This window comes from Dipodomys spectabilis, unplaced genomic scaffold (genome assembly GCF_019054845.1).
Source record: "Dipodomys spectabilis isolate Male_0828 unplaced genomic scaffold, ASM1905484v1 ptg000365l, whole genome shotgun sequence".
In the NCBI taxonomy this organism is placed as follows: domain Eukaryota; kingdom Metazoa; phylum Chordata; class Mammalia; order Rodentia; family Heteromyidae; genus Dipodomys; species Dipodomys spectabilis.
The window spans coordinates 6,986,136-6,993,848 of NW_024871042.1; the positions used below are offsets into that span (position 1 = coordinate 6,986,136).

At 38.2% G+C, this 7,713-nt stretch overlaps 1 non-coding gene across 1 annotated transcript; it reads left to right on the forward strand.

The window, feature by feature from the left end:
- Positions 1-5,623: 5,623 nt before the first annotated feature.
- Positions 5,624-5,787, forward strand: LOC122096164. Its single transcript, XR_006145259.1, has one exon. It is a non-coding gene; the product is annotated as a U1 spliceosomal RNA (small nuclear RNA).
- Positions 5,788-7,713: the final 1,926 nt, after the last annotated feature.

Consider the following 7,713-nt stretch of genomic DNA (forward strand, 5'->3'; position numbering starts at 1 on the left):
TTCCTGCCTGGGCTGCCTTCCAATTAAGATCCTCAGATCTCAGCCTCTGAATAGCTGAGATTACAGACGGAGCTACGGGGTGATAAGCACCCAGCTGGTATTGTTTTAGGTTGTGATTTTTTTAGTTTTATTCTAACAGCAATAGAAACCTAATGCGAACACCAAATACCACACCCCAGCTTCCTTGTTCCTGTATGGGACAATCTAAGGAATGTTTTATAGTTCAAACATCCAATGGGATTGAGCCTCTTACTCATTGTCCACTGCAGCTAACTGCCCATAACTTACTCTGTATTGATTTCTTCCCCTTCCCTTCTCCCTTCCTATTTTTCCTACAGGGTTTCCTGTGATAACTACTTCATCCTAGATAAACTATAACTCATATTCCCACCTGGAATCCACTTCTAGTAGCCCCTAAACTAAAGGAAAGGCTATAAACACGAGTCCAAAATTTTGGGTAAAGTTCTCTTCAAAAGATGCAAGAATTTGTGTGGCAACCTCAATGAGTAGTACAGGTTGTTTCTGTCCGGTCAGTATTATTTAACTTTATTCTGACAACATCTCACCTTTGTTCAGGAACATCTCCCTAATCCAACCCCCCCATCCCTTTCCCGCATCTGTATCCAGGGGAGGAAAAGCCATAGAAGCCAGGAACTTACACTTTCTTTTGGCCTCAGTGATTGAATGTAGATCTGGAAAAGGAGAATCTTTGATTAAATATTTTTTCTCTTTTCTCTGGGACTGTTAGGTTGTATGAATGTGGTTTGGGGTTTCTTGGCAATGAAGCTGGCAGGAATGGAAGCAGAGAAGAATATCTTTGGGGACCTGAGCTACAAACATGTCTAATAGTCTTTCTGCTGTGGAACTTTCCCATGAGCTCAATGATTCCTTCTTATTCCCATTGAAATCAATTTGAATCCGGGTTCTCTTGTACCCAGGAGTTCTAAGTCATACAGATTTAATAAAATTGCAGGTTCTCATGAGAACACAGAGACTTACTTACTGGCTCTCTGTGACTGTCAACTAAATGCATTCCAGAAAGCAGGTGGGGTGGGCCTTTCTTAAAGAGCTTAAAAAGTTACACGTTGTAGTGGCCCTAAATGGAATCAACCTGGAAAACAGAAGAACAAAATTAGCTCCAGTAGCCATCAAACAGTTGTGGAGAACATGGCATACCCCTATCATGTGAAGTAGTACATGACACCAGGATTAGGCTACGAAGTCTGAACCCACACTGGAGACCAAACTTGGCTGTCACTAAGAGACATGTTTCCCATACCTCTGACTCCTACTTCTGTATTTCTAGGATTCTCTGTGTGACCAATATGAGCAGTGATCCTGGTTCAAGGTCTCATTTGTCCCAGGAATAGCTTAAATCCAGCTCATAGCTGACTCCTAGAACTTGCACTAGATTTTATTTATTATCCATGCATTCAACCCTTGCTATGTATCAGTCAGGGTATTAAGGGTACCCTCCAATTAGTCTACCTCCAATCTGGGGTTATTCCAGCAATGGCAATGGCCAGACTAGTACAATTGTAAATAGTGACAGGGAAATGACAGTCCATATAAAAGCAGGAGTGTTGTTAAGAAGACAGTGAGCCATTACCAAAGTGCATCAAAGAAAATAAGAACAGTCATCAAAGTAGAATTTCATTACTTTATATTACTTTGCTTGGCAAAAATATGAAGCTGGGCAGTGGTGGCTCACACCAGTAATACTTTGCTACTCAGAAAGCTGAGATCTGAGGATCACGGTTCAAAGCCAGCTCAAACAAGAAAGTCTGTGAGACTGTTCTCTCCAATGAATCACCAACAAGCCAGAAGTGGAACTGTGGTAGAACACTAGCCTTGATCTCTCATGTATTTCAAAAAGCTAGTAGGTTTAAAATTATTTTTTTCATCGTAAAAATGATAAACATTTAAAGACATAAATATGTCTAACCTGATTTAAACATTACATAATATATACATTTGTTAAAATAGAACATGGTATCCCATTAATATGTCCCAATTCTTATGCTTTTATGTAACAGTTTTCAAAAATATATTTAAAAAAAGAAATGAAAAGAAAGGAACCTCAAAGGCCATTTCCTATGTACCATTGGCTGCAGGCCAATATCTCCTAAGACAATGTCTTCCTGACCAGCTTTTCTCTCAAGTGCTTGTGAATGCACCCAGCTCCCCTAAGATTGTTAGCTATATAAGAAGGAGCAGGTTGAGTTATTAACAGAAAATGTTTGAATAGAAAGTTGACACACTTGAAGAACTGATCCCCTCAATTTTCAAGGGATTGTGTTTCTCCTCCTTGACATTTGGCAAATCTGATAAAGACATCGAGGACTGCTGGGATAATTTACTGCCTTCATGTTTGTTTTGGGTTCAGGACCCCAGTGACCCATAAAACATTGTGACTCCTGGGAGTGTAGGATAATAATATACAGACCATCGGATGATTTTCGCTTAGTTTTCAAGCTTCTTTCATTATTTTGTGATTATTTAATGTTTGAAATACATTTTTAAATGTGCTCTAATTTTCCATCAAGTTCAAAAACTTTTCTTTCTCTTTTTATAAGAATATTCCACGGAAGACATTGTTTTATAATTAATTTATCCCCTTTATTTTGACATAATCTCAGAGAGACCTCTTTTATAAATAAATCCGAAGCCTATTGTGGAAGATGGTTTAGGAGAAGTTTTAAAATATTTGAAGGTTTCTTATATAGAAATCACCAAGAATGGAGCCATACATTTTTCAAAGCAAAGTCTTTGCTCAGGACAGTGACAAACCCTGCAGGGATAATTCCTTGGACAGAATTCTATTTTATTCTTTAAAACTCAGGGTTCAATGTCTCTTCCATCAAAGTGGGTTTCTAAGAAGTGTTTGGGCAAAATAAAGTGTCTAATTATTGTTTCCAAGACAACTAACTGTGTAAAAATTCCTTCTGAGGCCACATCATATGTGTGAACAGGGACAGGGAGTGACTGGGGATCCCTAACACATTGTGACAACGCTAGACAGGGATGTCACGATGCACACCATGCAAGCAAGACAGTCTGCCTGACTAGAAATTATATGACCTCCTAAATTTTATGTTGGGTTATCTAATTTTCCATTCTGTTTCTTAATGATGGAAAGTGTTTGCTCCACACAGTATTCCTTCATGATTGAAAATAGTGTTAGATTTAAGTTGATCTGGCTCTGTGTGTGTGTGTGTGTGTGTGTGTGTGTGTGTGTGTGTTCTGGGACTTGAATTTAGGGCCTAGTACTCTACCACTTGAACCACAGCTCTACTTCTGGCTTTTTTGGGTGGTTAGAGAAAAAAGATAATGGACTTTCCTGGGCAGGCTGGCTTCAAACCAGGATCCTTAGATCTCAGCCTCCTGAGTAGCTAAGACTACAAATGTGAGCCACCAATGCCTAGCTTGACTTTTTTTTTTTTTTTTAAAATAAACTACAATTCAATCATTTGGTAGCTGAAACTCAGCTTCTGACAACATTGAAATGGACACCTTAGGAATAACCTCTTTTACTTATAAATCTTGACCTACACCACCCCTGACCTTCCTGTGTTGTGTGGAAGTTCAGCAGAAGGGAGCCAGTAGCAACAACACCAGGAAAACATGTGTCTCTGAGAAATGCTGGGCTTAGGATATTTGTGTTGCTGTCATAGGGAATTCAGTCAAGAGACTTGAAAAAAGTCAACTATGCTTTTCTAAAACCAAACCAGGCATGCTACAAGGCTGATTTTAACAACTGTGTGAGCAACTGTAGCTCTCTTTTCTTTAAAAGGTTCTTAGAATATCTAAAGATTTTCTTACAATAGCATTGCATATTGTCATTAACTGAATTGCTTCAAACTCTTCCATATTTTTTTAAAAGATTTTTTAAAATTTTATTGTAAAGGTGATGTACAGAGAGATTACAGTTACATGAGTCAGATAATGAGTACATTTCCTTTTTTATGTTTTGTATTATAAAATTAGTGTACAGTGGGGTTACAATTACATGAGTAAAGTAATGAGTACATTTCCTATCGAGCATTGTCACCTCCTCTGTTTTTCTCCTACCATTTCTTCCTTCCCCATCACCCTAACTCCCCTCTCCCTCACAAGTTGTAAAGTTTGTTTTCAACATAGTGTCTTGTACATCTAATTGTTAAAATGGGTCAACCTGTATCCTTGTTTCAGCATTTTGTTTTTTTCCCTTCCCCTCCCCAAATTAGAAAAATGTAAATACAAGATGCAGAGCACTAACTTCAAGTACAGTGAAAACAGGGGTTATACTGTGGGGAAAGAACATACAAAAGAAACAAAAAAATCACATAGTGCATTTTAGGTACGCTGCACAGTGTCACCCCTCTCACTGATATATAAAGTATATATGTGTTTATATATACATACATAGATGTATATGAGTATATATGTATGTATATGTGTGGGTATATATACAAATACATTCCCTGGGGATTTAGACAGTCTACCGAGTGAAATGAAAATGACAAGAAATGAGAAAGTCATATTTCAGTGTGGTGAGGTCTGCAATGTCTGGTTAGTGCCCTTTTCTTTTTCTACTTTATCATGGATATTCCTAACATAAAAAACTCCTCCAGGAAGCTTCAGAAGTTCTCCTCAAAACTGCCTTCTTGTTACAAACTATATGTCTCCTTTCTACCCTCCTTCTTCCAAATAGAATAGCTTTGGGAGTTGAAGACAGCTTTGATTTGTAAGATTAGGACACACAGTACCAGACATTGAAAGATACCCTGCCTTAACATTCATCACGACCACCACTCTACCATCATAATCACCATCACCACTATTATCACCAGCACCATCACCACTATCACCATTATCATCATTCTCACCCTAATTACCATCACTACCAATTTTATTGCTTTCTATGTATCAAACACTGAGCTACAATATTTAAAAATTATATCTAATATACAATATATGTAATATAATACATATAATATATATTAGACATATAAGCTCATTTGGTTTCCATGACTATTTCAGACAGCTCTACTGTTTTTACTTTACAGATAGAGAAACTGAAGTCTCAGAAAGTAGCAAAAACTGCCCAGACTGTCATCTTGAAAATATCAGTGTTGAGAATGCCACAAAGATCAGGTTGCTTTTCAAGTCCCTGGTATCAATAAATAGTTGGGAAGTCAGCCTGGGGAAGATCTTCTCTCACTCCCCCATCTGTGTTTGGCCAGAGCTGCTCTGGTCACTGTTTGAACTGGCAGAAGCTAATGATAAAGAGAGAAAGTGAAGATGAACTCACATCAGTCTTCAGCCCTCAGCTGTCCAGAAGGCTTCTGGGCAAGGATCCAGAGACTGAAAAATGTAAACCTGCACACTTGATCACTGCAACCCACTACTCCCAGACAGCTAAGAACATAATCTTCACTTCAACACGCTCTTTGTCTTTACATGGCAGGGAACACACTTCTTTTAAACAAACAATGGGGAATTTTAAAAAAAGTGTGTGCTATTGGGGATTTAACTCAGGGCCACATACCCTTGCTAGGCAGACTTGCTACAACTTGAGCCACACCTTCAGATCCCTAAAAAACTTTTTGGCCAACTTAAAGTTTGCTTATGAATACACAGAATACTGACCTGGCAGGAAAGATACCATGATCATGGAGGTTGTTTCCTTATGGTGAGGCTCACCGAGTGTACTCCAGATGTTCTAACCCTTGTAATTTCTCCAAATATGGAAAACTCCACTGTATAATTGGTGGTAGTCGGAGATGGAGCTCACACTTTCCCCTAAGAAAGAAGAGAGAGAGAGAGAGAGAGAGAGAGAGGGAGGGAGGGAGGGAGGGAGGGGGGAAGAGGAGGAGGAGGAAGAGGAAGAGGAAGAGGAAGAGGAGAAGGAGGGAAGAAGGGAGGGAGGAAGACAAGGAGGGAAATACAAGCAGAATGTAGCTTGAAGTTTGGTCTCTGTAGTTTTCACCAACAGCCATTTGTACAATCTGCATAGTTCCCTCTTCTGTCTCATTTGCAGTGCACAGCTAAAAAAACACTGTAGTGAATCATAATTTATTGCATATTTACCACAAATTATCTTCTCTTTGGTGTTTATTACTTATTAATTATCTTCTTCTCTTTGCTGTAAGTTTGCTTCAGTTTCCTTAGAATAAAGATTTATTTTGTGTGTGTGTGTGTGTGTGTGTGCGCGCGCCAGTCCTAGGGTTTGAACTCAGGGCCTGGAGGCTGTCCTTGAGCTATTCTGCACAGGGCTAGCACACTACCACTTTAGTCACAGTTCATTTCCAGCTCTTGCTTGTTCTATGGAGAAGGATCTCACAAATATTCCTGCCTAGGCTGGTTTCAAACTGTGATACTCAAATCCTGTCAACCTTCCTGATAGTTAGGATTTCAGATGTGAGCCACTGGCACCCAACTAATTTAAGGATTTTTATAGAGAAGAGTTAGGATTACAATAGCCAGAACACAGTCAGATGGTCTTTCATTTCCATTACAAGATGGCATAGTTCTACTGGCCCTCTTCTATACTAGAATGAGAATAACTAATTCCACTACAAAGTCTCCTGAATCTTCCCTCTTAGTAAAAATAATCATCAGAAGAGGAGAGTGGGACACGAGGGAGAGTTGTTTCCAACAGAAGTAGAAATTTCCTTCAAAAGACTTTCTGAAGATAATTTATTGACATAATGATTGTACTTATTTGCAGGATACAATGTAATGTTTTGATATAAGCATGCACATGGTAATGCTCAAACCCAGGTAATTAATATGCTGTTCTCCTAAGCATGATTTTTTTTTGTGGTGAGTACCTTTAAAATCCTGTGTTCTAGCTACTCTGGAAAATAACCTAATTTACTTTTAACTGTAGACACCTGTCATTCAATAATCACCTGCATTTGTTTTTCCTAGTTGTTTCTTTGTATTCACAGACCAATCTCTGGCCCTTTTCCTTCCCATATCTCTGGCAAACAATGTTGTATGTACTCCTTTCATGAGATCAACATTTTTACATTCCGCATATATGAGTGAGATTGTTCAGCATTTGTCTTTCAGCATCTGGGTTGTTTCACTTGAGATAATGTTCTCCAGGTTCATCCATTTTCCTGAAAATTACATGATTTTGTGCTTTTTATGGTCGAATATATTCTATTGTATATGCATTCCACATTTTTTCATCTATTCATCTACTGATGGAGAGTTGATTTCATGCCTTGGTTATTGTGAATAGTACTGCAACAAATAGCAGACAGAAGATGTTTCTTTGATATTCTGACTTCAGGTACTTTGAATATATGCACAGATGTATGACATGGTAGATCTGTTTTGAGTTTTTTTTTTTTTGAGAAGCATCAATATTGTTTTCTGTAATGGATGAAGTATTTTACATCCCCATCAACAGTCTGCCAGGGCTTCCTTTCTCCATGTCCTTGTCAGCACTTTTATTACCTTTCATCTTTTTTCATATCGGAAGGTTTATTGATATCAGTTCCATTCATTCATTTTGCCATACTTTCATTAGCATCAAAAGGATTTCATAATTGACATATCCATATCCATATATATTGGACTTTGATTGGTTCTATGCCTTCAACCACTCTCCTTTATCCCTTCCCCCTTTCCAAACCAATCTCAACAAACTTTATTATTCCATTTTCACACCATTCTAAATGCAGTAAGGTGATATGTCATTGTGGTTTGATTTGTATT